Here is a 27667-nt window from a genome sequence, read left to right as displayed (position 1 = left end):
CTAAACAGCTGCAACAAATCTATGTTATAGAGAGACAAAATGAAATATGCAATATGAGAAAGTTTGTGAGTTACTAATATAAGATGACAACACTTAAATTGTCAGCTCCAGAAACTATTAAAATTATCCCATCAAACCCACTGTCATCAAAATTACCTATTTTTACACTTAGATTATATCACTGTATTTCACATTACTGTAGCTTCATTTTTCAAACTAAGCCAGAAATTCCAAAGAATTTACTTAGGCACTGAGAAATGGAATTGCCCAAGAACTGAAATAACACAATAATTTCTTTTCTATTATGGAGATCAGTTCAAATTCAGAGAGAGAGAGGGATAGGAGGAGAGAGGGAGAGTCCTAGAAAAATTTGTCCTTTATATTATCTTCATTTTTAGATATTTTAGATTTTATATATTTTTAGTTTAAGTGGGTGGCTCAGTCATTAAGCGTCTGCCTTCGGCTCAGGTCATGATCCCAGGGTCCTGGGATCGAGCCCCACATCAGGCTCCCTGCTCCACGGGAAGCCTGCTTCTCCCTCTTCCACTCCCCCTGCTTGTGTTCCCTCTCTCGCTGTGTCTCTCTCTGTCAAATAAATGGATAAAAATCTTAAAAAAAATTAAAAAAATAAAAATACCATTTTAATAGCATCCAATATACAAAGTACCTAGGAATTAATTTAAAGAAAATGTGTAAGAAAAAAGTAAATTGAGAGAGATAAAGAAGACCAAAATAAATAGATACAGCATGTTTATATAGTAGAATTTTTAATCTCCCCAAATTCCATTTTTCCATAATTTAATTCCAGATTTATAAGAGCACTGTTCACAATCCCAACACATTTTTGTGGAATTGTCTAGCTGATTCTAAAGTTCATATGGAAATGCAATGGACAAAAAATGTCAAGTCAGCCATAAAGAAGAACAGAGTACTTACATTTTCAGATATAGACACTAAAGATATAGCTATGGTAATGAAGCCACCATAGTTTTGTTTGAGGATAGACAAAGATGAGAGCTTATAATAGCTCAGAAATAGATCCACACACACATGGACAATGGAAATATGATGAGGTGCTACTGTAAACCAGTGGGGCCAAGATAGCATTTTAATTAAAAAAATGGATCTAAGTGGATATCCATACAGAAAAAAAATGAAATTGTACCCCTACCTCATGCAAAGTAAGTTTCTTCTAGCTAGATCAAAGACTTGAATATAATATCCAAAACTGTACATATTTCTAGCATGTACTATAGAAAGTCATCTCCAATATTTTATGACAAAGAAAGACTTGTGAAAGAAGGGGTAAAAAGCACTAAATGCAAATTAAAATAATAATAAGATGTAATAAAAATGTGAAATGCCAGAAGATACTTACAAAAAGAAAAGACAAGATTTCAAGTGGAAAAAATATTTATTACATACACAATAGACAATGAACTAGCCCCTAGAATGGATAAGAAATGCTTCCATCAATGAGAAAAAGAGAGGTAAACAGTATTAGAATCAGTACTTCACATGTGAGGAAATGCAAACATGATAAACACATGAAAAGATTTTTAATACTTGATAATAAAGAAAATGCAAGTTAAAAAGACAACATGTTACCACTACTCACCAATCATAAAAGTGTGATGATAACTATTGGCTTGGTTGTAGGTATAGGATCTTCATATTCTATTACTAAGAATGTATATTGTCGCAACAACTTAGAATGGTTAGGCATTAATTAACAAATTTTAAGATGCACATGTTCTGTCACTTAGCAATTTTGCTCCTAAGCATATAGGCAAATTTTCTGTACATGTTTCTCAAGATATATGAAGAAGAATTTTCTTTGCATATTTGTTTTTAATCAAATATGATAATAACTCACATTTATTTCATCAGTAAAATGGATAAATACAATATGGTATATTTATTCAATGCAAAGTAAGCACAAAAAGTTAATAGGCAATGCAGGCTGAAGTATAGTTGAATTTCAGAAACTTAACAATTCTTGAAGAAAAAAGACACAAAAGAATTCATATGATTATATTCATCTAAACTTATAAGTAGGATAGAATAACTGCAGAAGATAAAAGAATGTGCATAATCTGATGTGCTTCTTGATTTCCTATTAGTACATCAATCTCTCTTCACATTAACAGCTAGGACAGGCAGGAATCCAAGTTCATGGAAGGTTTGAGAAACCAGGCTATAGAAAACTCTAGAAAACATTCAGCCTGGTTAACCTGTTAGAAGCAAAATATTGATTATAGAAGCAAAGTCAGAATTAATAAGAATAATTTGTGCTATTCATCATTAACTGTTACCAGTCAAAATAAATAGGCAAGGTATTTATTTTAAAATTTCAATTAGAGGGGTGCCTGGGTGGCTCAGTCGTTAAGCGTCTGCCTTCAGCTCAGGTCATGATTCCAGAGTCCTGGGATTGAGCCGGGCATTGGGCTCCCTGCTCAGTGGGAAGCCTGCTTCTCTTTCTCCCACTCCCCCTGCTTGTGTTCCCTCTCTTGCTGTGTCTCTCTCTGTCAAATAAATAAATAAAATCTTTAAAAAAATAAAAAAAATAAAAATAAGAAAAATACAATTTCAATTAGAGAGAAACAAGTAAAATTGTTTATTTAAATCTATGGGAAATAATTCTACTTAATAGTCCCTTGATTTAATCCAAATAATGAGAATATAAATATAATTTATCTTATAACCAAACTTAAAATTTTTAGAAAAAATTCAAAATAGAAATTCCAATAAACTTCTGGTATCATGCATTGTACTTAACTTCAGTAAAGCATATTCCATGCACATTTAAAAAGATTGAACAGTTGTAATTGTTTTTTTATTTTTTTCTTTGCTTCATTATTCTTTCCTCTATATTAATTTTTTCACACTGCTATACTATTTTCTATCCTTGGAATAAAGCCAACAATAAATAACCTGTCAGGATCAATTCCAAGCTGTATAATATATGGGCTATTAACAAAGAGAGCACAGCTGGTTTGCGTGCATCTTTAGTTTTATTTCATGGAAAATGATAGATAATTATGGGAAAATAGAGAAATTCATGATTTTAATATTAATTATTGGCAGTCGGGTTAGATTGAGAAAGTAGGATACACGTATTTTAAAATATCAGGTATCTATTTTTAAGAATGTTATAAGATTTATTTCCTTGTACCTATTTCTTTTTTAAACATACAGTAGAGGGATAAAAGGTAAGATCTGGTTGAGCAAATTCAAAATTCAAGGTCTCTTTTTTTCCTTTAATTATCTTGTAAAGCCTAAAGCCATTGTTTTCTTTCCCTGATACATGTTTTTCTTTCTATTCATATGTATACTTAGGAGATAACCTTCATTTTTTTTTTTTTTTTTTAGATTTTATTTATTTATTTGACAGAGAGAAGGAGCACAAGCAGGGGGAGTGGCAGAGGGAGGGAGAGAAGCAGGCTCCCACTGAGCAGGCACCCCAATGTGGGGCTCCATTTCAGGACCCTGGAATCATGCAGGACCTGAACCAAAGGCAGATGCTTGACTGACTGAACCACCCAGGCTCTGTTAACCCTCATTTTTTTTATTTTCTTCTTTCCTTCCCCTTCCCTCCCACTAAATTATCTCCTCATATAACATATAATATTTTACATATATCTCCTCAAATAACATATAACATGTAAACTTGGGATGCAGTTTAAATATGAACAAAAATTCATTACTAGATCTTAATTATTTAAAAACTTGAATATAAAAACATATTTAAAAAATATATCTTAGTGCAATATACTAAATTATAACTTTGTCCCCTTCGGTGAATGTCTTCTTGTGGCTAAATGTTGTTTTCTCTTTCTTTCTTTCTTTTTTTTTTTTGATTTATGAAAATATATGAAACTGTTACAATATATTGTCAATAGGTTGGGAAAACTCTCATATCTCTGTCTTTCAGGCAATTATTCTTTCAGATAATGTTTAAATGAATGATGGTTGTGAAAATTAAGACCTGTATATATTCAGAAATTTTTTGTATAGCACTTGGCCTATCCAGGTTTTAATTTTTGTTGCAATTAATTTGAACACTTAAAAAATATTTTTAAAACAAATTAAGAATTCTAACATTTGCTTTTATGACAACTTTCATGATGTCATGTCAACTTCAGTGGTTTTTCTTACACATGTACACTGAAAAGCTTTGAAACCTTTGGTCTTAGGCATTACGAACAGTAGGATGGACAATTCCTGGAGTCTACTTGATTGTGCATTCACTGAGGTAGATGAGAGAAATTAAGAAAAAACACACCAAAACAATTGCCCTAAGTCACTACAGAATTGTGTGTATTTGTGTATTCTCATATATCTCGTTTTCTAGCATGGCTGACTTCTGCATTAGAACAAGATATGGAGAACTGTATTTAAGTTAGTCAAGAAGTTAGAACATTCTGGTTGTAGGAAAATCCCCTATAAAGCAGAATGTGACATTTCATCTCAAATAGAAAATCTCTGCTAACAATCCTCAGTTCCTGTCTCTCAGGCTATTGACAACTCTGAAAAATCTGCTGATTAATTGCTATAAAATCTCCCTGAAAAAGGAAAAACAAATTTAACATATATAATTCAAACTTATTTTTCTAGTATTCTCTTCCCATGAATTTCTTTAGGATTCCAAGAAGAAAATATTCTACATTTCCTTGGTGACAAGCCTTAAAAGAAAATCACAACTAATTCTGCTACAAATGGCCCAAATTTTAGATTGAATTGTTTCTTAATACCCATTACAGTTTTGAATATTAACGACTTCTCTTACTGAGAACTGCCTATTTCCATCTGCCCTGAGCTCCAAGAGCTCCGGCTGCCGCTCTCAGTTCCTGACAAATATGACAAAGAGGTTGCTCTGAGCTGTTCATATGTTCATTTTCAATATGTGATTTTTTTTTTTACATTAGCCATCAAAATGGCTGTTTTTCTAAAAGAAGTGTCAGTATAAGCTACTGAAATGGAGAAGACTGTCTCTAGCACAATGTGGTTATGATGCAATTATGGAAAATATGTTACATACATGAACAAATGAGAACTAGAGGAAGTACATTTAAAATCTTATTTAAGAAGACAAGAAAACACAGATAGTTGCAACATTTGTTATTTTTTATAGGATCTCTTCATATATTGGTGACCGCCATTTGAAGCAAGGTAGGGCGAGCTGAAGATGGGCTAGTCACTGCCACACCTTCTCTAGAATTAGATAAATGAAGTGTGGAAGAATCTGTTCTTAGATGTCTTTTGTTAATGCTGATAGCATCAGTCTTTAATTTATTAAATAATAGCCTTTTTAATATTACTTGCACTTAGCATTTTACATCTCCCATCATACTTGGACACTTCAATTTGCATAGATTTGAGTGATTGTTTAATTTTGAGAAATTAAGCTATCGCTTTTAACTTTCAACTCACATAAATCACTTTTATGGCTAAATTTTGAAAAGGACAAATGTAATAAATGCTTGAAGAAGGCAGGAGTATCTTCTGTTCTTACAAGTTGCTGTTTGACAAAATATCAGTAATGGAGGCAGGTGTTTTAAGAATAAAGAAATCACTGTTTCAGTAATTTCTAAAATACATACATATATAATAAAGAATTTTAGAGCCCATATTTAAAAAGAAAGGCTTCCATATGGTTCAGATTGGTAGCTGAAATTCGGTGAATTAATATCATTCTAAAGGCATAGGAATTACAATAATGTTAGCTACAATTTATTGAACATTTACTAGTGGCAAGGTCTGTGCTAGGCACTTGATATGAATTATTCCTAATACTAACAGGAATCATGCAAGATGATGGATTTAGCTTCATTTAAATTGTGGGAATTTAAACTTGGAATTTAAGTAAATTACCCAAGGGACGCAGCAAAGCTGAATTTAAACTCAAGTCATCATTCTTAAAAGCCCATGTTTTACCATTGCAAAATTTCAGATGACCTTAAAACTTAATTACACAGAATTGTCACTCCTTTATCTTCCTTTCTCCCCTGTTTTCCTCATCTTGATCAACTTAGGAAAATGAGTGCTGAGGCTAAGATGAATCAAGTCTTTTCCAGTATGAGTATTTGGGTTTTAGCCTGAAATGGGGACAGAGTTCTCAGGGCAACATTTCAATATCCAGATGTTCCAAACTCCCTAGGTTATACTGATTTATGACTTCTATCCTTGATGAGATGTCTTTCAAGGGAAATTAAAGGTGTTACTTACAGGGTGGGGAGTAGAAGGTGATTGTGGTGGTAGTGATGAGGCTCCCAGAAGGATCTACCTGGACTTCAATGGTCTGATCTTATATGGGAACCTAAGTATTAAGTATTGGTTGCTATTTTAATTCAACCAAAAACCAAGATAAGAAAAGTTAATCTTTTATCTAACTCATCAGATTATGTGTTAGTTTCAGGAAACAAATCATGATTCTAAGGGCTGTAAGATGCTAAGATAAGTAGCAAATGGAAATAATGGGTGTGCCTTAATTTGCTTTATAATTTTCAGAACAAAAGTGGGCAGCTATCTTTTCCCTCAATAACTTTTAAGTGCAGTTCTCTTTCAAAACAAAGGTGCATATTAGCAACCCCTTTTAGCCTTATTCTTAACATTTTCTACTGTGTTTTTCCTTTTATTTCTTGATGAATAAAACATGATAAAGAAAACATGGAAAGGTGAGTAGACCATGTGCATAGTGATAGGGATTTGCAAATATGGAAGCTCCTACTTTAATTTCCCATCAAGTTATTTAATTTACTCATTTAATTTCTGTAGAAATTTTAGAGATATAAAATGCTGTGATATGTCTTTTACATATGGAGTTTAACACATGAGAATATATTCTGATTAAGCCTGTACAAATTACAATCTCACTTTATTATCACAGAGTGATGTGATTAGAGTGTGAACCAGTGTAGAAACGCTCACCAACAAATCAGACACCCTTGTTGAACAAATAGCAAATGGAGCCCAGTCGACACAAACACCTATTTCTTGTTTTAGTTCTATGAGTAAGACAGAAAAGCAGTCTAAGCCTATATTAGTCATGAACATGACTCCTTTGATTCAAACATTTCTCTTCACTTGGTTTCAGCTGACAGTGTGGTTGCTGACAACCTTCCTGTCATTCCTGTCACCAATTTCATAACCCAGCCAGTTGAAAAGATCAGTGTGGATCCCTGAGAAGTCCCCAGTTGTGCTTCTCAATAAAACTTTAGAGCTGAAAGCTTGTGGAACCCATGAGGGGAAATAAGGAAACTCGAGACTGTAGCACTGGACAAATGAAAAAAACAAAAAATCCTTTCAAAAAATAATCCTGTCGCTTCCATGAATTCTCAGCTCCTCACTCCTCTGGGGCGTTGGTGAGGCCCAGTTATCTGGTTACTTTCATTATTTATTGAAAAGCACCGTGGGGAGCAATGTGTTGCTCCCCACAGTGTTATTCAATGGATAATGAATTAATGAACAGAAGATCAAAGAGATTTGAGCTTTAAAAAGAAAGAAAAAGATATTTGTGTGCAGCAAAGAGGTTAGGAGAAAAAATAGAAAAAGTTTCAATTGAATATAAAAAGGGGTGCTCTTGTCCCAATACCTTGCTTCCTTCTTTTACAAAACTGAAATAATAAGAAAACAAAACAAAATTTATTAATCCTAATATCAAAGAGGCCAAATATGTAAGGATAAATTGTCACTTTTGGGTTTGAACACTGATCTAATAAACATATGTCAAAAAAATTTTAAAAACCCACAACAATCTACACAATAGTTTTAGTTAAAAAAAGAAAAGAAATGGCTCAGAAACATGTCTAGTCATTAATGTGAAAACCAATATTGTTGCTCCATGATAAGCAGAGAGGTCAATCCAGAGACTTAATGGCATTCAAAAACTCCAAATTTTCATTTGTTCAGCTCTGGACTCCCTAGCTCTGGACTCCCTATGAAGTTTTATTGTTCTCGTGTGAACCTGTCTCCTCTGGTTCCCTAGATTTCTTTTCTTCTAGGAGAAGATGTATGAGATGTTAAGATTGCTGGATACTCTCTTTCTCAGAACTTTCTTGTGGTTTCCTTGGACATAGACCTACAGACCTGTTAATAAATAATCATATTTTTTGATATTTCCACTGTGGGCTAATAGATAAAACTTCTTCACTTGGGGTCCAAAACAAATCCATCTCTAGTGAAAAGTGCCATGTCATATTTGTAATGTGTGGTCACTGTTATAATTAATATAATAAGTCTCTTTATAAGTTTTTTAATAAATGTTTCCCAAATGGAATTCCATTCTAAATATTTCTTATAATGAAGCCAAATAAGAATAGTACTCCCATATGCTACACTTTTCTTCCTCAGAATAGGAAGAGTTGTTTCTCCTCACCAACTAATTTGAAATGGTTTTAGAAATACAGGAGCAGGTGGTTGCCCTATGCATGTGCGTAAACCTGAATAGGGACCCTCTGTCTCGTAAGTATATTAAACATGGGGACACCTGGGTGGCTCAGTCAGTTAAGCATCCACCTTTGGCTCAGGGCATGATTCCAGGATCCTGGAATTGAGTGCTGCATCGGACTCCTTGCCCAGCAGGGTATCTGCTTCTCCCTCTGCCTGACATTCCCCCCTTTTTGTGTGCTCTCTCTCTCTCACAAATAAATAACATCTTCAAAAAAATAAAATACAAAATATCAAAATTCTCACTATTTTGGATTAAAACTTAATTCTTTTTTTTTTAAAGATTTTATTTATTTATTTGAGAGAGAGAATGAGAGAGAGAGAGAGCATGAGAGGGGGGAGGGTCAGAGGGAGAAGCAGACTCCCTGCCAAGCAGGGAGCCCGATGCAGGACTCGATCCTGGGACTGCAGGATCATGACCTGAGCCAAAGGCAGTCGCCTAACCAACTGAGCCACCCAGGTGCCCTTAAAACTTAATTCTTAATTCTTCCTTTGGGTACTGTTGTGTATATATTTTTAATTCTTTCAGCTTTTAATTTTTGTCCATTGATTTTGTTTTTGTTTGTATTTTATTTTAGAGTATTTTTCACTATAAATGCTTTTGAACTTAATGTTTCTTATTAAAATTTACACAAATCTTGTCAGCAGAGATTTAGGAGCAACAGGTTTAGGGATCGTTAATTTTAAAGGCCTACCTGCCTCATCCCATCTAATTTATGCAGCTCAATGTCTAGGACTCTGCAATAAACCTCTTGTGTAAGCCAGCAAACAAAAAAATAAAGAAATATGTCCCTGGATTGCATAGAAAATTTGCTAGTTACTTCAAGATCTTTTCTGGAGATTCATGATACACGCATGGATAATTTACTTGAATGGCTCCAGTGTTTTGACATCATCTACCATCCAGTGTCTTTATGGGTAGCTCTGTGCCTTGAAATCCATCTAATATAAAAAGGCTGTGGATTTTGAGCATGTTATAAACAGTGTCTTCCCTCCTTCTAAAGCATATTTGGAATCTGGAGGAGAAAAAGTGGGAAAAAAAGTGCTTTTCCAGATGATTCCCATAATTACCAGACTCCACTGGAATTCCACAACTAATGGAGAAGCGGTCTCCACTTTACCCTTTGACCACAAGTCCATAACTATGAGAGGGCTCTCAAAATGTAGCTAACAGCAGAACCCAGCCTTTGTTTCTTGCCCTACAAGGAAATAGCTTAACATCTGTCTTATTATTTTATAATCATACCAATATCTTCCTCCTATATCTTAATTGTGAAATTTCCCATAGCTCGGCTATAGCTGAGGGTCTGGTTCTTTAGACATTTTCCATACAATCTTTCTTACCATTTTTACTGTGGTCTCTGGTGGCCTGAGAGAAAGTTCTGATAAATTGTCTTCCATATACCCTGACTTTAATTCAGTTCCCTTTTATGCTGAATGTTAAGTTCTGACTTAGTATTTATGAAATGTTCTCTGTGATACCACATAACTTTTAGTTTACATAATTCACTCTGTTTAAAATAAAAAAAAATTTCTCCCAGATTCCCAAAAGGTTTGCTTTTTGTGTAAGTATTTAGTTTCAGTTTGGAAGCACTTGATAGACAGGATTTTAGACATTTCTCTCTCTCTTTCAAAACATACACAATCAGAATAAAAATGGAAAAAAATAAGCAAGTTAAGAGTTTAAGAATATTTGAAATAAGGCTAGAAAAAATAATAAATACAGATAAGAAAAATAATTGAATGTATACACCAAACACTACATGTAGAGATTGTGAATGGTCAGTGTTTATCATTTCAGATTAATTTTCATGTAAGGCAAAACATTACTTAATGACATTAGTTCATTAATATAACAGTTTCATGTATTATATGGAAAGCTAAGGTTCTTATATTGGAGTCTTTTACCTTTTGCCTTTGTCCTGAGTTTTCTGTTGGTCATGTTGCATTATTTGCTTTTAATATTTAAGTGCTTAAATTCTAACTACTGGATGTTTACATTCTCTTGAAGAAATGTCTACTATTCTCTCTATTTTTAAAAATATATTCCACATGTCAGCCAGGGATACAATTAATATTTCAGTTTATACCTCCTGTTGCACAAATTTTTACAATGAGGAAAATCAGAGGTGACTCTGTGCATTATTATTTACTTCAAGCTTATATATGATATACAAGCCTTGGCTAATGTGTCTGTAGATATTTGTGGAATTTTGAAAGGAAACTGGCCATGTTTTATACTTTTGATGCCCTCAAAACATTCTGGTATAAAGATCACTAATGTCATGCTTGGTCTCTATTTTTCTAAAAGAAATTGAATCTACTTCCAACATTCAAAAATCGGTAGACTTAAGAGAAGTATGGCCTTCTGGGTTTTCCCAGAAAATTTAGAGTTTTTACAATACTAGCAACATTTTCTCATGAGCTGTGACTGCCACATTAAGGAGGGCATGAGCTCCTCAGCTCACCACAGCCTCCACTACTACCTATTGTAGACCTAAAGCAACTGGCTTTGATCTTTTATGATTGATAACCACTTGGCCTCTGTATGTATTTAAAGTGGTAACCCCAGGTTTGTTGCTCTTTCCTATCTTTTACCGGAAACATCTTCCCTGTGAGGCTGTGGATTATCTGGATCATATTAATCATAATCATATTAATTCCCTAAGGCTTACCATATTTTGTCACACCTGGTTAAACAGGTTGCTTAACTGTAATATGTTCAATGTATCAGGGTTACAAATGCATTGGTAACAAATCTGATTTTCTTTGTAAAGATGCAGGAGTGTCTTTTATTTCCTAATTAGAGGCAATGATGAACTATGATTGTGAGTATCATGGTGTAGATACCTGAAATATATTAGTTTATTAGTTGCATTAAATTATGCTCCTCCTTCTTCTATGGTTTAGAATAGTAAGATAATAGTGAGTGTCTAGCTTTGGTCTATGTTCCTAATGTTCCATCAAATGCAAAAAGCAAGGACAGCCTTAGCGATCACTGTGTACACTGCTTAACCTTGAAGCTGGCTTTGTGACAGCAGGGGTTAATGAGAAATGGCAGCTTTCCACTTACATGAGGATCACCCTGGCCATCAGAACCCAACAATGCCGAAAATAAAGCCAAACAGCGACAAGGGTTGAACTGATGCCAGCAAAAGTCTGGGGAAATTAATAATTCAGGAAAAGCTAGAATGAGAAAAATATAATATGTAGGAAGGAGCAATTTTTGCAAAATACTGTAAGAAGTAAAATGCTAGGTAAAATATTAAATATAGACGTACTAGTGACTCTGGGGCAGTAAAATGTGGGTTTAAAACCTGGCACTTTTGATATTTAGCTGTTTAATGGGTCGCTATTGGCTTAGGGAAACTGTTAACCTCTCTGACAGTTTCCTTATCTTTATAATGGTGGCTATATATGCTTCAAGAAAAATGTTTGAGATACACATATATTTATGTTTGTGTGTGCGTTTATATATTTACACAGACAGACACACAGTAGTCACACAATAAATAATGTCAGGAGGTGTTCCTGCTGCAGCTGAAGCTATTATTTCCATCCTACTCCTACTGATCCTCTCGCTGTATACTGTGGTCTCATACCTGTCAGTTTCTATCACACTTCACAGGGGTTGTGAAGAGGACTGTCTCCTCCATGTGCTATAAGGAGACTACCTTCCGCATTCTAGAATTTATGATCCACTAATGACCTGTTATATTTAATTACAGCTACTTGAAGAGTCTGTACTCAATAAACAAACAAACGAGAATGCTGTCTCCTAACTCCTGCTAAGATCTTAAGAAAGAGGCCCCAGACTTTTATTAGATTTATACTCCATCACTCACCACTTGACCATGTGGACTAATTTTTTTTTTTTTCAGTATGTCAACGTGGACAAAAATAATTCCAATCGCTTCTCCAGCAAGGCATTTGCTGAAAAAGGAATGCTATGTATGACAAAAAAGAAACAAAACCTCTGTTTCTATAGACTTCAGTCTCAAACACCTCTCTTCATAGCTTCCCTAACATCGAAGGTTCTACATCCTGGCTCTTAAGTTCAGGAAAGAAATGGAATTTAGGAGCTGGTGTTTGGCTAGTGAGTTACAATCCAGATCTGCAACCCCTGACCAGGGTCTTTTCTGTCCTTTCTTTTTTGAATTGGATTCAGAAATTTATCTCTTAAGATGGCCCTTGTAACTTATTCATTGGTCATTTTAAGGAATAATCAGTAAGAAAATGACATACTGGCCATATTCCACCCTGAGAAAAATTATTTAGGTGTTCTTTTTGTCCTATAGGGGATGTTAAAAGTAGGAATAAGGTTGGTTATAATTTGGATCAAAGTAGTATTCGTCATTATAAGCAGTATATATTTACTTTACTTTTTAGAAATCATCTCTGCAATAACATAATTGTGGGGACTGAAAATTATCTTTTCTCTAATTACACGTACCAACTTAGTAGCAAGTGGACAGACATTCAAGAAAAATTCTAATGCTAAAGATTTATGTTTATATGGGTAAATTTATGATAACAAATAAATATCTTTGTGATTTATTACAACTAAATGTCATTTATGTCAAAATTAATATAACTTCTATTGAAAATTATAGTTTTATACATATATATTTTTTTCCTACTTCTTTTAGAACTGACAGGCAAACTTTGTGCAGAAAAACCTTCCTATCAATGCCATCACGAAAAATCTCAACCAAAAAATAGTTTTAAGACACCAGAGAATTTCTAAGGCAATGAGATATTGTAAGGCCATGATCCTTTAGAGAAGGGAAAGTAAATGTCTCTCTTGAGAGATATGAGCTAAATAGAGTTTTTCCCCCTTTGAGGTATTTATTGATTTGAAAAGTGGAAGGAGAGGCAGAGAAGAATTGGAGGCTAAACAGCAGAATAGACCTGCTGGCAATTTTATGGGACCAGGAGAAAATAGTATGGAATTCTTGATGTCTACCGAAGAGTAGGATCTGTGTGGCTAATACCCCAGGGTTTTATTAGGGACCTCTGGCACAAGAGAAACAGAAAAGGAGCTTCTAGAGGACTGAAGCAGAGCTAATTTCTCTGAGTTCTTTGACTAAATTAAGGTCTGTCTGTTTGTTTTTGTTTGTGTTTTTGTTTTGTGAGCAAAAGTAAAAGAAAATCTTCTTTGGAGGAATATAATATCAAATAGAGGCACAAATTGTCTCTATGACTTTTCATTCAATATGTATTGCAATCAATCAAAATTTCCAGAACTGCCAAGAAACAAAATGTCATGACATAAGCCATAATAAAAATGGATAATAAAACAGACAGGATATACAGGTTCGAAGTTACCAAACAACAATCTATACATGACTGAGAGTAATAAGTTCAAGAAATCAGATAACACCAGAGACAACTGCAGTTGGAAAATATAAAAAAAACATCCAGTGGAAATCCTAGCATTGAAACATACCATGAATGAAATTAAGAATTGAAACTTTATTTTGTAACAGTGTAGAAAAATCTAAAGAAAAAGAAATTAACTAGAACAGAAAACAGAAGAAAATCCCACGTATAATACTGAGAGAGAAAAGAGTGCAAAGTACAGATAGAGTGTAAGAAATATATAAAATACAGTGAAAGTTTCTGACATAGATATGTTGGAAATCCAGAGAAGAAAGAGAATTTGACAGAAGTAATATTTGAAGAGATAATTGATGAAAAATTTTCAAAATTATATTAAGCCACAGCTTCAGAATAAATGCAAAAATATATAAAACTATATCAAACATATATCTTGCAAAAATCAAAAGCAATAAAAACATTAAAGGCAGACAGAGAAAAAAACATGTTCACAGAGCAACTCTAAAGCTGACTTTGGCCTTCTCACTAGACAAGAAGGCAGAGGGAAATGAAACGTCTTGTCAAAGGTGGGAAACAAAATAACCACAGATCTAGAATTCTATATCCAGCAAAATTCTTCTATACAAATTAGTGTTAAATCAGGAAATTTTGATATAAAAATGCGATAATCAATTTAAAAAATTTTAAAAAATGAGATAATCAGCAACATAAAAGTAATAAGAAAATACTAAACACTTTTGTTATCAAAAGGAAAATAATTCCAGATTGAAGCAAGAACATGAAGAAAGGAATGAAAGGGGTAAATATGATAAATAAAAAATAATTATTTATGACATGCTACAGGGTATGATTATGTATTCTTATGCATAAATGGAGAGAGAATTACTACATGGTAAAATTGCATAAAATTTGGGAGACTGTGTAGGAATTAAAAAATTATAAAGTCCTTATATTGACTGGGATTAGTAAAGTAAAATTTTCATTATGCTTTAAGAAATCAATAATATATGTTGTAATAGATATGGAATTAGTTGTGTATTTATTTATATATATTCAAGTTTAGTGCAAATACAGAAAAGTATAAAAATCAGAAACATACAGTTTAATTATCAAAAATGGACACAACTGTGTTACCAACTTATAGACAGTTTCATATATATATATGTAATTGTATATATATGTCTGCGGTTTTCTTGGTGGACACAACTATGTTACCAACTTACAGACAATTTCATATATGTAATTATATATATATGTATATGGTTTTCTTTGTGGACACAATTGTGTTACCAACTTATAGACAATTTCATATATATATGTAATTATATATATATGGTTTTCTTTTCTTTTCTCTTTTCTTTTCTATTCCTTTCCTTTTCTTCTTTTCTTTTGACTCCACACCCAATGTGGGGCTTGACTCACAACCTTGAGATCAAGAGTTGCATGCTCTACTGACTGAGCCAGTCAGGAATCCCTATATATGTATATGTTTAATATATACATGCTGTTTTTCTCTAAAACGATGTTTTCTGTTTACTGTGTTTAGACTGGGCATGTTATATAAAAATATAATAGGATATATCTAAAAAAAATTCATTTATGTTCTCCCACTTTTTATGCAATTTTACCATGCAGTAATTTCATTTTATACATAAAACTAATTATTATACCTGTAGTGTGTCATAAATAATTATTTTTATTTTACCTTTTCATCCCTTTTCATTTCGTCCTTCATATTTCATGCTTCTATCTGGGATTATTTTCCTTCTGATGGCAAAACTGTTTAGTACTCTATATATGTATATATATGTTCAAGAGAAACACTAAAACTGACTTTGGCCTTCTCAGTAGACAATAAAAGACAAAAGGAAATGAATGTATGCATTATATCCATGTATGGATGTTCTCCAAAAGCATGGGGAAGATATTCAAGTTATTCATAGTAGTGATAGTCACAACAGCCCCAAACTTTAAACAGTTCAAATATCTTTTAATAGTAGAATGAAAAAAAATTGTGGTAGATGTAGATATATAAAATAGGATATTGTACGTAAGTTAAAATCAGAAAATATAGCTCCATGCATGGATTAACCTCACCAACACGGTGCTGGTACATGAAGTTTTGTTTTTTTTTGTAAAGAAAATATATTATTCCATTTAAATAAAGTTCAAAATCAGGTCAAAAATAATCTATAGTGTTACAAGTTAGAGTGTTTTCCTGTGAGGAACAGATTAGGGGTAATACATGAAGTGATTTGAAAGGGGCTACTGGTATGCTGGTAATGTTCTATATCTTGATCTATGGTAGTAACACAGTGGTGTACCTTTTCTGATCATATAAGCCACATGCTTATGAAGTTTATACTTTAGGTGTATTAAACTTGCATAAGAGTTAAACTTAAAAAGTATACATGCTGGGGGCGCCTGGGTGGCTCAGTCGGTTAAGCGTCTGCCTTTGGCTCGGGTCATGATCCTAGTGTCCTGGGATCGAGCCCCGCATTGGGCTCCCTGCTCCACGGGGAGCCTGCTTCTCCCTCTCCCACTCCCCCTGCTTGTATTCCTGCTCTCGCTGTCTCTCTCTCTCTGTCAAATAAATAAAATCTTTTAAAAAAAAGTATACATGCTGTTTTCCTGGGCACCTTACATAAAAAATAAAATGGGATATCTCAATAAAAATTCATAGCGTGGGCGGCACAGATAAAATCAGCAACAGGATGGTACATCGGAGAGGTTTCTAAATTGAAAAGGTAATATTTTGTTTCATAGTCTTTGCTCTATCACTAATTAACAGGAAGACTTGGCATGTCACAGATTCATGAATTAGCAAGTTCTATGTGCCTAAAGTGAAGTGGGTTGGAGGTTGGAGGGAAGTGCAAGGAAAAATAGAAAAGTTCTGATTTATGAGGCTGGGCACTGGATCATGTCACACTTAATGAGAAATGTTTAGGAACTTGTAATTTATCCAAAAAGTCATAAGAAGCAGTAAAGATATATATTTTTTGTTTTTTTTATTTGAGTATAACAATTAAAATATTTTTTTAAATCTGATGTTATCAGTATCATAATTTAAAAGATTTTCCTACCAGACTGTCAAAGATAGTTAAGATTCTATGTGATGACAAACTACTCAATATGCTAAGGCAGAAAGCCAAGCAAGAAATAGACTAAGTCAGTAGTAGTAGAAACAATGCAGGAAATGGTAGAGATCTGAGGAATATTAAGAGATTTAAACTACTGGATTCAATGGTTAAATGTAGGAAGATAAGCAGTAGAGAAAATGAGATCAGATTCATAGATTTTTTATTTTTGTGGGCTGAATGATTTTGTAATTCACTGAGTTAGAAAATACAAGAGGAGGAAAGCAATGACTCGGAAACAGAGCATTTCCCTTAATTACTTAACAAACTAGGAATTCCAGTTTGAGGTCTTATATTTTTTTTTCCTGAAATGTTCTAATATTTATTACATTGGTCCAATAGAGCCAATCAATTCAGATCTGTAAGGGACTTGTGATGTATTAATGCTTTACAGAAATCTCCATGAATGGAGGAGAGAGCTTCTTAGGAGAATTGAGTGGTTTAAACTAAATACACTAATTTCACAGCTGATGACTTGAATAATCTAACCAGGTTCTGTATGACAGCCTCTTGTTTAACATTTCAAGGGGATCCTATAACTAAAATAAATTTTCTAGAGGCAAGCCATCAATCTTTCAGTTTTTCTTGGCTCTAATCTGTAGAGGGAATCTGATAACCAGAAACACAGGATTGAAAATGATGCATGAAATAAAATGTTCAAAATATATTGAAAAGTGAAAGGGATGATGAGATTGGATGTGCTTCCTAGTTACCAATTTGTTTCCCTTTCTAAAGAATCGCATTCTGTTAGAGGTCTTTCAATGTTTCTTCCACTGTACCTATACTCTCCACCCTAATACATGCACCCAAAACAAAAGCAATTTTGATTGTTCCAACTCTATTTATGAAAAAAGTTCCATCTTAACTAATTTTTAATTTTCTTCGTGTCTCTTGCTCTGAACATTTCATGTATACCTGGATGAGGGGACTCTAATGTAGTAAATGTCTGTAAAGAAAGTGTGAGCTTAATGGAGGGAGGCAATTCATCATGATGGAAAGAGTATGGAATTCGGCATTAGACACATCTGGGTTCAGATCTACACTTTGGATCTTTGTGGCTGTGTGATGATAATCCTATATTGACCTTAGTTTCCTCATGTGTAAAATGGAACTAACATTAAATAACTGTCAGAATTAGTGGGTTGTTGAAATTAAACATATACCCTAAATTTAATGATGTTAAAATGAAAATAATCTAATTAGAACATTATTAAATGATTGGTCTAACACAAATGCTAAGCCAATGTTTTGAAAATTGTATTGTTTATCAAAATGTTAATACCATTAAGCACTTTTACTTAATTCATACTTTTTTTTAATATAGCATAACTTTATTAGTTTAAAATCTTACCTTAAATGACATAGAATAATTATAGAGTAAGAAAGTTAAAGGGAAGTTGTTAAAGAAAGTATCAATAATTTAGAACAAAAATCATTCTAAATCTTAAATGGCAAACAATTAAAATTACTTTTAACTTTATTTTTAAGAATATCTAGGTTTAATACATAAGTGAGTTTTGATGTGTATTTTATTTAGAAGTATTGAATAAGAAGTAGAAAATTTCTTAAAAATTGGAGTTATACTCAAGTTTCTTTTGCTTTCTTTCAAATAGCATGCCATCTGTACTATATACCTTCTATAGAAAACTGATTTGAATTTGTGTGTATTTATCTATGTGTGCTCATGTCTATATATATGGGAAAGAATTCTCTTTTCCCCCAAAATATATATGCATTTTCCATTTCCACTTGAAAAATACAAAGATTTGAAAACATACTAGTAATATATCTTAAGTTGGGAGTGTTTCATGCTGCTGTCAAACATTGTTTTTGAAAATTATTATTTTGATGCCATCATCATCTATTTTTTTAGTACTGTTGCCCATTAAATAGATACTAAAGAAAATATAACAGGAGAAAAAATAGTTAAAAAGGAATACAATCACAAGAAAATCTGGAAACTGGATGTAAATAAATCCCCAGGATCAGATGGAATTTCCCCAAGAATTTTAAAGGAACTGAAGGGTGAAATTGTGAAATTGTTAGCCAAAATGAATTACCTGTTGGAGCAAAAACTGCGGTGTCAGAGTACAAAAAGTCTGCCAATGTGACTGATATCTAGAAGATACTCTGCAAACACAGTTGTTGAGATTTGATTCTTTGGTGCCCAAGCTGGTGGAATATATAAAAAAGAGTGGATCATAGATCTTTTTACATTTTGAAAAACAACCTGAATTCTGTAAGCAATAATAAACCATACTAAAATGTTATTTTATTTTAGTTTAGTTTTATTTTAGTTTTTTTAAAGATTTGTTTTGTTTATTTTAGAGAGAGAGAGAGAGTGTGTGTGTGAGTGTGAGTGAGGGAGGGGCTGAGGGAGAGGAAGAGGGGAGAAGCAGACTGCCCACTGAGCACAGAGCCTGCAGGTGCAGGGCTGGATCTCAGGATCCTGAGATCATGACCTGAGCGGAAATCAAGAGTCAGATGCTCAACTGACAGCTACCCAGGTGCCCCTATTTTATTTATTTTTAAAGATTGAGTAGTTTTATTCAAGATCATATTCATAGTTAATAAAATAGGTAACATCAGGATCAAGGACAGAGGTCTCCTGAATGAACTCCAGGCCTTTACGATTAGCACAGGCATTTCTTGGAGTTAATGTACCTTTTCCCAGACCCACCTTAAAAAAAAATAGAACATTTTTTTTTGTTTGGTTTTAATGATACTTCTTTGATTATTTTCAATTCTTAATTTTTTTATTTGAATAGAGTTGACACACAGTATTTGTGGTTAGCATAACATAATGTATACATTTGTTTAATCATTATGTTCTATACCTGAAACTAAAATTTTATTGTAAATTTAATTATTTTGCCAAAGATAATGAAATGCTTCTATTTAGGGGGGATTGTTTTCATCATGTATATTCCTTAGAGACAGGAATTAAAGGATTCATATATCTAGATATCAAAATGTCAGTAGTGATGCTTCACAGTAAACCATGTTTTCTTGCCTTATCTATATTTTAAACATTAACAGGAAAATAGACTACAAGTAGTAAAAATTCCACATATTAAATAATTTTAAAAATATTGGTGGTTAGATTTTCCATTAAGGTCATAAAAGTCATTGTCAAATGAATTTATCCCCACCCCCCACAGTACAGATTAGTAGAACTAAAAGCTCACACTGAAATAAGTACTTATTAGCTAAATAAGATGATAGGAAGTAGCAGGCTTAATACTATCAGTATCCAAAGTGCTACTGAAGGCTAAAATATAAACTGGAAAACACTGAAGTTAATTCACAAGTTAGTTTTTACACAAAGCTGAGGATGCTTGAAAATTACTAAACCATGTGAATTTCCTGGGTAAAATTAATCATTGATTGAAAACAGGATACCCTTAATTGATGTATTTATATGGTCGGACAGATACATTTTTCTAATAGTTAATTTTATCACCTCTTCACAAATACAAGCATACCTCAGAGATCCAGGAGATTTGTTCCAGACCACTGCAATAAAGCGAATACTGCAATAAAGCAAATCAAATGAATTTTTTTACTTTCTAATGCATATAAAAGTTATGTTAACACTCTAGTATAATCTATTAAGTGTGTAATAACATTATTTCTAAAAAATGTAAATATCTTAATTGAAGGTACTTTATTGTTAAAAAATGCTCATCATCATCTGAGCTTTCATTGAGTCATTTTTTTTTTTTTTTTGGTGGAGGGTCTTACCTCACTGTTGATGGCTGCTGACTGATTAGGGCAGTGGTTGCTGAAGGTTGGGGTGTCTGTGGCAATGTCTTAAAATAAGGCAACAATGATGTTTGCCTCATCTGTTGATTGTCTTCCTTTCGCAAACAATTTCTCTGTGGCATGCCATACCATTTGATAGTGTTTTACCCACAGTATAACTTCTTTCAAAATTGGAGTCAGTCCTCTCAAACCCTGTCCCTGCTTTATCAACTAAGTCTATGTCATATTCTAAGTCATTCGTTGTCAGTTTCCACAATCTTCACAGCATCTTTAACAGGAGGTTTCATCAAGCAAAAAGACCGCTTTCTTTGCTCATCTGTAAGAAGCAACTTCTCAGCTGTTCAATTTTCATCATGTGTTTGTTTGCTGTAATTTAGCTATATCTTCAGACTCCACTTCTAGTTCTCTTGCTATTTCCACCACATCTGCAGTTACATCCTCCACTGAAGTTTTGAACCCCTCAAAGTCAACCATGAGGGCTGGAAAAACTTCTTCTAAACTCTTGTTAATGTTGATATTCTGACCTTTTCTCATGAATCACAAATGTTCTTACTGTGCATCTAGAATGGTGACTCCTAGAAGGTTTTCAGTTTACTTTGCCCAGACCCATCAGAGGAATCACTATCTATGGCAGCTACAGTCTTACGAAATGTATTTATTGAATAATAAGGCTTGAAAGTGAAAATGACTTCTTGATCCATGGACTGCAAAATGAATGTTGTGTCAGCAGGCATGAAAACAGCAGTGTCTTCATTGTCCATCTCAGTGCTCTTGAGTGACACGGTGCATTGCCAATGAGCAGTCATATTTCAATGGAATCTTTCTTTCTGAATAGTAGATATTAGCAGTGGGCTTAAAATATTTAGTAAACCATGTTGTAAACACATGTGCTGTCATCCAGGCTTTGTTGTTTTATTTATAGAGCACGGCCAGAGTAGCTATGTTCTTCAGAGCCCTAGAATTTTCAGAATGGTCAGTGTATATTGGCTTCAACTTCAAGTCACCAGCTGCATTAGCTTCTAACAAGAGGGTCAGCCTGTTCTTCAAAGTTTGAAGCCAGTCATTGACTTCTCCTCTCTAGCTATGAAAGTCCTAGATGGCAACTTTTTTTTTTTTTTTTTAACAGAAGGCTCTTTGTCTACATTGAAAACCTCTTGTTTAGTGTGGCCACCATCGTTAATAATATGAGCTAGATCTCCTCTCCTAGACCTCATGAACCAACCTCTGCTAGCTTCAGATATTTTTCTGAAGCTTCCTCACCACTCTCAGTCTTCATAGAGTTCAAGAGAGCTAGGGCCTTGCTCTGGATTAGGCTTTGGCTTAAGGTAACATTGTGGCTGGCTTGATCTTCTGTCCAGACCACTAAAACTTTTTCCGTATCATAAATAAGTCTGTTTCACTTTCTTATCATTTGCATGTTCACCGGAGTAGCACTTTTAATTTCCTTCAAGAATTTTTCCTTTGCATTCACAACTTGGCTAACTGTTTGGCAGGAGAGGTCCAGCTTTTGGCTTATCTTGGATTTTGGCATGCCTTCCTCACAATCTTAATAATTTCTAGCTTTTGATTTAAAGTGAGACATGTGACCCTTCCTATCACTTGAACACTTAGAGGCTATAGCAGAGTTATTAATTGGCCTAATTTCAATATTGTGTCTCATGGAATAGGGAGGCCCAAGGAGAAGGAGAGAGATGGCAAAGGGGTTGGTCAGTGCAGCAGTCAGGATACACACATTTATCAATTGATAAGCCAACCTATATGGGTACAATTTGTGGTACCCCAAAACAATTACAATAACAACATCAAAGATCACTGATAACAGATCACCCGAATAAATATAACAATAATGAAAAAGTTTGAAGTATTCCGGAGAATTACCAAAATGTGCCATATAGATACAAAGTGAACAAGTTCTGTTGGAAAAAATGGTGCCAACAGACTTGTTTGATACAGGGTTGCCACAAATCTTCAATTTGTAACAAATGCAGTATCTGTGAAGTGCAATAAAACAAGGCATCCCTGTATTGTGGAAAGGGAAATCAACCTTAAGTTTGCCATAATATTGAATATTTAAATAATAGTGTGTTTAATAATGGTTTAGTGTGTTAGTCACTAAAGATAAAAAAGAAAAAAACAGCCCTGTTTCTCAAGGGTCACATATTCAGACATTATAATGGGGACAGATGTGCAAGTATATATTACTTCTTTCCTTTTATTCATGGCTTCACTAATAACATGGGTCTACAGATACTAAAATGTGAATGAAAGCCCCAAATTACCTTTTACCTAGTGTCATCTGGAAGGGAAGAGTAATCTGAGTCACTAGCAATTTGGATCCACTGAAGGGAGAGTCTTGGGCTGGATTTTATCTAAGGTTCATCCAATTCTTGATCCTAAACCTTGATTTCTCTTTAGTCTTAAAGGAAAAGGCAAGCAAAGAGGGTATAAATAAATTTTGCTGATATAAATGATAAGAGAATGGTATGTTAAGAGCTGTCCTCTCTTCTGAACAGAATTTTCTCATAGAATCAAGTAAGGAAACGTATTTCAGGGAAATGGGAGAATTCACATACAGAATGAATTTTGGTTAAACCTGAGATGGGTACATGTAGTGAAATGTAGCCAGACTGGAAAAAAAAATGGCTTTGCCAGGAGATATGATGGAAAATGTAAGAAAAAAAAAAAAGAAAAGTGAAGCAGATTCATTTCTCTGATATTTTTTGAGAGAAGTTAAATTTCAGCAAGTTGTTTTGTTTTCAAAACATCTGCCTGATTTTGTTCTCCTGTGATTCTTACAATCATTTTTGTAGTTAGCAATGCTTCTGGGTTTGCGTATATGCAACTGATTATTTGTCACAGTAGGAGTGGGTACATTTAAATTTCTTCCTGGCTGTGGAGAAAAAAATGTGCTGCTTTATGACAGTACAAAGGGGGGGTCAAAGAGATCCAGATATTAGAGAGAATCATTTCCAAACACATAGGGCTAGCTATTTCTTAAATAGCAGGGTGACATTTATTTTAATGCTATTTAAATGCATCTAGATTTATTACACTATTCTGCATGCATGTATTTATGAGAAAGTCTACATTTTGTGCATAATGCATGGAATTTTGAGCTATTCATGTTCCATTTTTACATAGTTCTTAAATAGAAAAATATGTTTTCATTAATCATCTGGCATTTAATTAATGTAAAATATCCATTTGATTAAATCTCAATTAGATGTCTATTCAAAACAGTGACATTTCATGTGTTATTGGACAACCTTACTGCCCACACAGATGGCATGCAATAAAAACATTAGCCAAATATTTTACCATGACTGGTTGAACAAACTAAAGCACATCCATCTTAATAAAATACATTATAGACCAGGCCTCTGCAATATAGCCAACAATGAAATTATTACCATAACAGATTGGTGTTCACTCTAACATATGCTGCCAATCGAACATATTTTGCAATTGTGTGTGTAAACAAACAGATGCAGATGTGTAATGTTCTGACTTTGATCTTGAGCACATTTTACTTAGTATTTTTATTTATTTATTTATTTATTTACATTTTACTTAGTATTAAGTAATAAACACCAAAACAGATGGGTTATGGTGTTATGAATTTGAGCATATCTGATGACCACTTGGGTCATCAGAGTAGCATCTAATAGCATCAGAAGTATTTTATCAGAATTATTTAAATAAATTTTTAATCATATGGCTATTAATCAATAGAAGGATTATATCTTTACTTTTTTATTAATAGTTAGACATTTGGACAAAAATATATCCAAAACAGACCACAATAATTCTCATTAATAGTTAAAGTAAACATTATTTATTAGACTACACAGGTATTATTCTAAGAGTTTTACCTAGATTATGTGATTAAATACTTCAGACAAGCTGAAGAAATATTAATGTTACACCCATATTTTACTAATAGAGAAAAATAAGTGTAAGGATATGAATTCATCTCCAATATTCAACTAAATTTAGGTGATTATGCTGGTGGGATTCAGATCTAGTAGTTTGGCTTTAAAACCCATAAATTTAAACAATCTGCTGTATTTTCTCCTCAAATACATTCATTCAGAGAAATAACATCAGTATCGTTCACTGAACTTTGGTGCCACAGGGAACTACTTTATAGAATGGAATGTGAGATAATCAAGTAAAGGGATAATTCTTGTTGATTTCTGTAGTCTAGAGATCTAACCTAGTGCTTAAAATAAGAGTGGACATTCAATATGCTTAAATGGTTAAATGATTAAACCAATGATCTATTGATTGTTGAGTAGCTGATATGTATGATGATATATATGATGATGTATGTTTCCTGAGAAACACTAGTATTTTTTTCTATTTAGTTTTTTAAATTAAGACTTTTTTAGAGCAGTTTAAGGTTTATAGCAAAATTGAAAAGAAGGTACAGAGATTTCCCATATACTCTCTGACCCCACACATGTGTAGTCTTTCTCATTATCACTGTGCTCCACTAGAGCATATTTGTTACGTTGATGAACCTACACTGACATATCATAATTACCCAAAGTCCAGAGTTCACATCAATGATTCACTCTTGGTGTTGTAAACATTGACTTTTTAAGACGTATTTGTTAATCAGATCCTCATGCAAATGTGTTGTTTAGATGGGTTGAGACATGATTAGAAGACCTCTCAGAATCACACATATAAAAATGTATGCACCTACACAAATATTCATGTACATACATACATATATGTATATGTACATATAGATGAAAATATATTTGCTTAGAGGCATTTTACACAGTGTTGCAATGATCAAAAAGCTAGATTATACTGTCTACTTTTTGCAAAGTACTCCTGTTTCCTTGGTGAAAGGAAAAACTCTGCTTTAGAATATAAGTTGAACCTGGGTGCACTTTGGTGAATGAGTGAGGGCAGTAATAGCTGACTCATCCACCTTCTTTGTGACAGGAATCTCTTTCTTCCATTAGCTGACATGACAGTATTTGTTTTTCATTTTTTCCTTTAATGATGCAGCCCGATTTTCCTATTATAGATACTAAGGGTGAACTGGTTAACATTCATGTAATCATATCATTGTTTTGGCAATGAAAAATTACACAGTACAGTGGGAGATCATATACTAACACTCCATGCATTGTTTTTTAAACACTCAAAATTATCATAAACCTTAAAATTAATTTCCACTTTTTTTTTTAATTAGTGGAAAATATCAGGCACAATGTGTCTGTTTTCAAGGCAATGGGCTAGGATGTCCACCAAAACACATTATGCACTGTAGCATTTCTCTAAAATACGATTTGGAAAAATTATAATTTTCTTAATTCTTTGTCATTCAGTGAGTTGTTAGGTCAGACAGTTCCTTTATAAACAGAAGCATTTATTTGGTAGGTATTATTAGTCTTTCTGATTCCATTTTCCTCCAGCCCTCTCTTCTAATTCATTTTCCATATCACCTCTAGGTTGACTTGGTTTATTAAATATCTCATTAAGGAACTCTTCATCTTTCAAAACTCTCATTATTTCATTGCTATCAGAATTAAGTTATTTCTCAAGGAAAGAAATATTCGACAAAGTTGGATTCCCTTTCCCACCATTCTACTTCCTGTCCATTTCTTACGTTTGTTCACTCTGACTGCAATGTTCTTCCCTATCAAAGATTGGTGTCTGAGACAAAAAGACCAGTTTAATGGGCTTCACCTTCATTTGTGACTTGGAAGTTCACAGGGGATAAAGTCAGATATGGAGTAGCTTCCCAAAGTAAAATCAAGAGTGTATTTCTGAAACAAAGACATAAGGCTATATTCAAGAGATCTGTGTTCAGAATCAGAAGACAGTTAAGTACAGAGGTTGGAAGGAGGGCAAACAGCAGAATAAGCAGTGAGTTCAGTGCCTTGGAAATATAAGAACATAGGAACAAGGGCAAGGTATGAATCCTTTGAGCAATTTGAGTCATTCATCCAGTAGAGATATATCATAGGATAGCTTTTTATATCATGTCCATGCACTGGATTTCAATATAGATATGTCAGTACAATATTTAAACACTGAGTTGGAGTGAGCCATGGAAGGCTGTAGCACATTTCAAAATCCTTTAAGAATGCAATGTGAGCTCTCCATGATGATGACATCTGTAGTAACACGAGGCAAAACCCACCTATATGGAGCACTAGTTCTTTCTTATTTTTTATCTTTATTATCAAGACAAGACTGTCAAAACAGAGAATTAGAAAATCCAGGTTCAGAAGAGATTAGTGAAATAAAAATGAATGTACTTGAAGGTAACTATGAGTTCTGAAACTGGAATTGATGGTATAAGATACTTGGAATGGACTAAAGTGGCATGGTCCAATACTGGAAGGGCTCCTTAGCAAATGATTATTTCACAGAAAGTTCTGGTAGCAGGTTTGGCCCCCTGGAAAGGGATTTTAGAGTTTTATAAACCTAGAGTTGCTGGCTGTCAGAAACTTTTACCATCATTTAACATTTTAGGACTGTTGGGATAATAATTTCCATAGAAGTGATTTGCAATTTATGAGGGGATTTTCACAGGCAGACTTGATCATGGGGAGAGGGTTACATGATTATTTTGTTGGGAGAAGACATCTCAATTAAGGACCTTGCTCAAAATCTTAATAGCATCTTTTATCTGGATTTTGATTTGGAAGTTTTAGAGAGACTTGAAGAGGACTATTGATTGAGAAAAATGTCTAAGAATACAAGAATACTACAAAAAATCCATTTATATTTTAAATATTATATTCTTAATTATTCTTGAAGATGTCTTTTGTATTTTAAGTTATATTTTTTCTAGAAATTTATTCTTATGTTTTAAAATGTACTGGCACAAAGATTTTTGTACTATTGTCCCAACTTGGCTTATCTGTGCCTTCAGTCATTCAGCAATAACACCAGATACTGGATTAGTCTTTAAGAAAACAACCTGTATAGGGGCACCTGGGTGGCTC

Source organism: Leptonychotes weddellii, chromosome 9, assembly GCF_054177405.1.
Source record: "Leptonychotes weddellii isolate Sample4059 chromosome 9, ASM5417740v2, whole genome shotgun sequence".
In the NCBI taxonomy this organism is placed as follows: domain Eukaryota; kingdom Metazoa; phylum Chordata; class Mammalia; order Carnivora; family Phocidae; genus Leptonychotes; species Leptonychotes weddellii.
This window is presented reverse-complemented; position numbering follows the sequence as displayed.